Here is a 7,760-nt window from a genome sequence, read left to right on the forward strand (position 1 = left end):
CCAGTCCCCCAAGAGATTTGATTTTTTCACACATGGTGTAGAGGTAGAGAGAGATAGAGAGGATCTAGAAAAAAAGAATTTGTGTGATTAGAGTAGGTTTTGCTTCTAACTTTAACCTTGTTTTTGTTTAATGTTGCTGAATTTTTTCAATTCTTTATCTCATGGGAGTGGTTGAATAAAGAGCAAGCTCTCCCATCTGTGATTGAGGTATAGGCTATCTCTCCACTTGGTGGATTTCATCACGACTATGAGCTTTAATTAGGACTCAATTAGGACATTAGTGTACATTAACATTTTTGTATTTTTTACTATGATAAGCTTAATCAAGGCATTAATCTTAGTAGTTGTCATTTTGTATTGAATTGAGCTAAAAATTATGACATGGAGTGTATCTAAGAAACCTGGAGTGTATCTAAGAAACCCTATCATGTCAAAAACCCAAGAAACATTAAGAAAAACCATAGAAATTTAAAAAATATGTAAAAATTTATGTTTTTTTTCTCTAGACTTTTTAGATCATCGTGACCAAGATCTAGATCGTCAACTTTACATCGAGATCGCTGAGACTAGAGCCTTAAAAATAATTAATGTGGAATTGTCTATCCAATCAAATATTCTCTTATAAGAGGGCAGAGTAAAGACCCTTGTGAAATACCTGAAAACTACATAAAAATTGGTGTTGTTAAGGTTCCAATCAAATATTCTTTTGTAAGAGGGTATGGACTAAAGAACCTTGCATAGTGCCTTAAAACTGCCTGAAAACTACATAAAAATTGGTGCCTTTGGATCATTGATCTAAAATCTAGATCACTGACCTAACTTGCATTAAATTGTGATTGTGTATCTCTACTCAAGGGTCCCTATCACACCGATCATGTTCTCTGATCATCAACATTTCACAATCATCGATATTTTTCTTAAATTTTCTTAGAAAGGAGATCTCTCTCTATTTTTATGCATTTATGATTAGGTCAAATCATTGCACAACCCTATTCTAACCTTATCTTTAAACATGAGACTTTGTCTTGCGTGTTGACATCATCAGGGAATGGTACTGGACCATGAGTAGAATTGGCCTCCCTTATTGTGCTAGATACACTAGTTTAGAAGTAGACCAAGAGTCACAATAGAAGAGACTAGATTAGTACTATGGGATATAATCTCAGTAGACCTCTAGCAAGCGAGAATGGATCCGAGTGAGCATCAAGTATTCATGGGTGAATCCTCAAGAGGGGTAGAGCTCAAACAGCTCATCCTATGAGAGAGAGAGATGAGCCATCACTGAGAATGTTGGGAAACAAGTTTGTACTTAAATATGTGCTACAACACTAGCGTTATTATGAAACTGCAAAGTTCCCATCTACATTGACCATAATGGGGTGCTCTTAGAGCAATGTTGTCACTTTTGGCTATGCCAAGGCATGAGCTATAGATCTTGTATAGTAATCCAAAGTTATAGTTGCTTCACATGATGGGCACACGAGTTAGATATAGATCCAAAGGGAGATATGTACATCCCTAGATGAGACTCTCTTACCATTTGGTGTGCCAAAACAGGGGCATAAAGACCTCAAAAGTCCTTGAGAGTTCAAGAGCTCACACAGAGCAAATTGTGGCTCAACCTCCAATGTGATAGGCAAATTCTTCTTGAGGAGGGTTAGAGTCAATCAAGTCAATAAAGGCAAGTACAAGGATGCCCAAGGAAATCTCTTTAAAACATCACCAACACATAGGAGGGATGCGGAGGAAATATAAATACATCATACAAGTATAAATGCGTATGTATGGATGTAAACTTATGTGGATACACAAACATCTATACATTCATATGGAGAGAGAGAGAGAGAGAGAGAGAGAGAGAGAGAGAGAGAGAGTATGCATTATATCAAAGCTTCAAAAGGTGCATCAAGAAAATGTCTGCACTATATCAAAGCTTCAAAAGGGGCATCAAGGAAATGTCTGTCCAAGAGGTGTTTTTGTTCCAATCTTCTAGCTGCACTGTAGGGCCTACCGTTGCTTTGCCCCAAAACCACCATCACCATCATCAGGGGGATATTGTTGTTGCAGGCGCAGCTACTGAATGATCCCAAATATGATGCTACAATGTCAGAGCTAGTGTTTTAAATATCTTCAAGTCTCCTACTAGTGTCAAAACCAGTCGTCGATAAAGATTGGGCATCAACATGCCCATAGTTTAGGGAAGGGGGGATTGGAGTGGGAGTTGAGTGGGAGGTTCTGACTTGCAATATATCACGAAGTGAGGAGAAGAGAAACCTTGCTGATGATAATGTAGAATTAAAATGAAGAGAGTATAGTTCATCCATATTTTATTAGAGCTTTGTCCCACCAATCTCTGCCTTTGGACTCAATTAACATATTTAATATAAGGTTTGGAATTGGGCTCGTTATTCAAGCCATCATAGATGCCTTTTTGTCAATGGCTCCACTACAATGATCCACCTCATTTTCTCATAGAGTATAATCCATTTTGCCTTCCACGAGAATGGTGTCTAAGCCATGCTTGATTTTGCCTTCCACGAGAATGGTGTCTAAGCCATGCTTGATTTTTGCCTTTTTTAAATAGCACCACTGTAATGATCCACGTCATTTTCTCATAAATTACAATCAGTCTTGCCTACCACAAGAATAGCTTCTTAGCCATGCTTGATTTTTGATAGGTGGGTATCCTTCCACGAGAAAGTTTCTTAGGCGTGTTTGATTTTTACAAGTGGGTATGCATGTTATCCTTCCATAAGAATAGTTTTTTAGCCATGCTTGATTTTTGACAAGTAGCTATGGCCATCATCATCCTCATGACCATCATCCCAAGAAATAGAATTCATACCCTTAAAATTGTACTAGCCCTTCATACACTTTAACCCTTATTTTGAGGCCAAACACTTTGTTGTAAATAATGCCTTTCAATGTGGTTTTTTACACACTTCATATATTACTTCTTCTATGGTGAAACAGGTTAACAAAAGTGGGGTAGAAGACTTAGATGTCTAGCATGTAGGTGATGTTAGTATACACTCAAGGCCCGTATCTCAGCATATATCTCACATCTATGTTAGTATACACTCAAGGCCCATCTCTTAGCACATATCTCACATCTATTTTTGGTGCACATTTGTAAAGGCCCCCATTATGAAGAGAAGCCATTGGTGCACGTGTCGGCCAAATGTAGCAACTATTTTGATCTTCGATAAATTGCATTTTACCAAGGCATGTCCAACCCTGGCAACACCACATCCACAGTGCCATCATGGCTAGCATGAGGATCACTCTCTATCCACCCTAGCCTTGGATTGGATCAACCTAAAAGGCCCTAATTGTCTTGTCAAAAGATTTCATCACTTGGAAACATTTAAGGTAGTCCATGCCCCACTATGGTAATCTAAAGAAGTCTAGGAGGCTCACCTTCTAGAGTAGCTGGCTAGCTTCTACATCATCCAAGATTAGGTGATATCACTCCTAAAGAATGTGGGGGGGAGAGGGAGAAATTGAGTTCCTTGCAAGCAAACACATACACACAAGAGAGAGCAAGACACAAGAGAGAGATGGATGGTTTCATTTTCTTCTATCTTCTTCTCCTCTCAATCTAATATATCATAAAGATAAGAGTACATACTATATGGGAAAGTACTCTCCTACTAAAACATACAAGGCCAATTCATAGTGTGAACCTAACTATATGAGCTAGTGTTATAACTATGCCATACTCTAGTAATCCAAATGTGGTTGTTACACAGCTTCTCATCTAGTGGCATAAGTGCAGAAACTATCACCCTTACGGGTCATCAATTTCCACATGGAACTAGTTGAGCTCGATATCTCAACACTCCCCCTTGATCTCAACTGCACACACTGCCTCCAAGTAAGTTGGTAACCTATGGAGCTTATGTGTACCCAATGCCTTCGCATTAGGGCCAATTTGGATGAAAAAAGGGCTGTTTAGGGTTTCTCTATTCTTGATCTAAGGGTCAAGGAGGAGCCACGTGTCAAGAAGTATGGCATTTTTGTACACGTGTCAAGATCTCCTTCACTTACTTTTGGAACATTTTGCACTATTTTAGCCATAACTTTTACATATGAACTCCAAATTTAGCGCTCAAATGGTCCACAGGTGGCGCTTGATGAGCTCTATCCAATGAGTACCCATGTTGAATAGTTTTGGTAAGATCTTCATGGTCTTTTTTAAGTTGCCCCTTTTTAGATCCTTAGACAGCCCTTTTCTTGTCCAAATTGGCCCTAATGGTGATGAAGATGACAACCATTTAATCTTCTATGCTTACCAAATCCACATCACCTACTAGAACCTTCTCCCTAACAAAATGACAATGCACCTCAATATGCTTCCTTTGTCTATGAGCTTATTTTAAACTTTGTAATCATAAACAAAACAGCCCATAGGATTAAATATCACTCTCATGTCTTGCTCAACCATTTGTGTAACCGATAGTAGTAGTAAGTTAATTATAATACCTAGAACACAAAATACATTATGCAAGTGTTTCTTCTCTCCATATGAGTAGCAAGATGAGTCGTGTCATATGAGTAGCAAGATGAGTCGTGTCATCCTTGGTAGTCACATATGAAGGCATTTCCACTTCTCTCGCATTGCTTTAGACCATTTATCATGGCTAGTCATATGCTTACTAAAGCCTGGGTAAATGTACCATTTTCCTTCACATGCATTCATACTCAAGCTTTTATGCTCATGACTTATATAAAAAAATTGGTACTCTTCTTCCTTCACCATAAGTAGATACATAGTTGCCTTGATTTTACCTTCCTTCTCACACATTCCTATCTTTATGAAAATATTCTTGAAGTATGTGTCATGTCATGTCTTCCCGTGATAATGGCATACAACTCCACTTCTATCTTGACTCACACAACGGCCTCTTCCTTGATTTTCATGCCCACTTTGATATCCATTGTGCTGCTTTGATAGTTTCTTTGGTAACCTTGTCCATGGCCTTCTTGAGATCCTCAGCATCTTGAAGTCTTTCTTGCATATCCTTGACCTCTAAAGTCACCTCTTCCACAAGTCTCTCCCTCATACTCTACCTCTTCCTTGAAACCTATAAGACTCATGTTGGATTTCTCCTTCATATCCTCTTCCTCTTTGACTTCCTATTCTACCTCTTTAACATCTTCCTCATTGTTGGCTTCTCCCTCTACTTGTTTAGTAGACTGATTCTTGTTATCGTCCTACATTTAATAAAGCTTCTCCCTATAAGTGATTCTCTTTATGTGTAAACTTTGGCACTAACTTTTCAAATGGTGGCAACTCATCCCTAGTCCATATATTGGTAGCCAAACACTCTATAATATCTCACCAAACCTCGCAATCATGCATTCACTTTATTGTCCTCTTCAACCACAAAACCAATTAATGCTAATAAGTCTACAAGGCTCCGAATCTTATCCTGATAATCCATAACGCTCATATTGTTTCATTTCACATTGTTGAGCTCTGCTTTAACTATAGCTTTTGTAAGATTCCTCCCCCCCAACTTTTGAGGTATACAGGAGTAAGAACCTCCCTTTCTGATCTTATAATTATTCCCCTCTCTGAAATAAAAGAAAGATTCTGTTTTACCCTATTTTGACCTAGAGAGAGAAAATGTCTAGAGGGAGGTAGTCCAAAATTGAGATATTTTTGGATATAAAAATCCTCCTAGTGTCTAAAATGGGTCCCCTAAAACAGAAATTCAAAAAGAACTTTCCAATGTGCAATTGGAATTAATTGGAAATAGGTATAAAGGACCTTAGCCTAAGGGTCTGATTTTTAGAAATTTTTGGATTATGGTCCAATTAAGGTTCCTATGGACCAATAGGATCAATCCATGTGTGGGGAGGAGATAAATCCAATTTGTAAAAGAAAGATACCCAAAAATGAGTAAATGCCCACATAAGATGAAGAGTTGACTATGTACAAGGTTTACTAGTAAAAAAACTATGAGTATTACTAAAAAAATGAGATATTTTGGGTATAATGATTCATTTTTGACACGTGTAAGGAAAAGGGGTCCCTTCAAGGAGGCTCCTAATTCACATGTGTGGTGGAGTTTTAAACTCAAAAATATTGTGATATTTTTATCTCTCCTCCCTCTTGGATCAAACCAAATCAAAAGGGAACCAAACTAGGTCCAAATTCAACTAAACTAAACCTGGAAAATTCTAAAAATTAGTTGCACTTGGTTAGAGGCATCCCTCACCTATAAATAGATCCTTAGCCTTTGTAAAAAAATATGAGAAATATACAATGCCAGTATTATGCTGAAATAATGATAATTTTTACTATCCTCTAAAAATCCTCTCCAAATTGGAGAAATTGGAGCTTCCCTCTCTCTTCAATCTTCCTTGGTGACTCCATCAACATACCAAACCAATTGATTGGTTGGGGGCCTCTACCGTGATCAAAGAATCAAGCAATTTGGAGGGTAAAGAGTGGATTATGAGATTCTTTTTTTCATAATTTCTAAATGTTTCTCTCTTCTCAACCCCTCAAGCTTGAGAAGCTTAATTTGAATGGCTGTTGAATACTATTGAAGTTGTTTGATGTATTGTAATAAAGAAACACAAAAATTTTTATTTATTCTTAATTTTAATGGTTTTTAAGCATTTCTCTCTCTCCCCCAAAGAAAGGTCATTCCTATGAATTATTCTCAATCCAAATGAAGCTTCTCATGAAGCATTTCTCTAATCCAAAAGTAATTTCTATGCTTGTCTAATTGGAGGCCAAAATAATAGCTTTTTAATGCTTTTATGATATTTATTTCATAGAGAAATTATGAATCAATCCATAATTGAATAATGATCCAATTAGTGGTCATTATAATCTTATTTAATAAAATTACACTTCATTCTTTCAATTAAATTGAGAATTATCAGTAATAGCAACGGAGCTATGGTAAAATTTCTATAAAATAAACACATAAAATCTTTTCATTTATAATATGAAAAGAGGACTTCCTACCATATTCTAGGAATTATCATCCTAGATTAATTGAATGATTCTCACTGAAATCATGGAGAAATTATTTTTTATGTTTATGCTTAATTAATAAATTAGAAAAAAGAGAATTCTAGTGATTTATTTTTATGTTAAAAGAGTAATCCCCATGATAATGAAAATCCATGTATTCCAAAGAATTAAGAGAAAAATTTGGAATACTAATATAATGTATATTTTATGTAAAAATTAAAGAAAGGTTTTAGTTAAATTTATCTTTTTGTATAGATAAATTTTTATGATGAAAGAGGAATTCCCACCATATTGAAATTCAAATATTTAAATAAGAAAAGTATAATTCCTAGTGCAAAGGAATTAATGAAGATTTTTATTTAATTTTCAAGAGAAAATTTAGTTAAATTTATCTTTTTGCATAGATAAGTTTAAAGGATAAAAGAGAAATTCCTATTACATTTGGAATTCCTTTTACATTTGGAATTCCATCAATTTGATGGAAAAAGAGAAATTCCTAGTATATTGAAATTATTGGATAATTTATTTAAATTTAAAGATAAATTTTTTAGATAAATTTATTTATCTATGAGAAATAATTAAATGTTAAAAGAGGAATTCCTATTACATTTGGAATTCCATCAATTGGATGGAAAAAGAAAAATTTCTAGTATATTGAAATTATGGGATAATTCATTTAAATTCAAAGATGAATTTTTAGATAAATTTATTTATCTATGAGAAATAATTAAATGTCAATAGAGGAATTCTTATGACATTTGGA

The sequence above is a fragment of the Cibotium barometz genome, chromosome 15 (genome assembly GCF_041138505.1).
Source record: "Cibotium barometz isolate CiBa-2024 chromosome 15, ASM4113850v1, whole genome shotgun sequence".
Classification (NCBI taxonomy): Eukaryota; Viridiplantae; Streptophyta; class Polypodiopsida; order Cyatheales; family Cibotiaceae; genus Cibotium; species Cibotium barometz.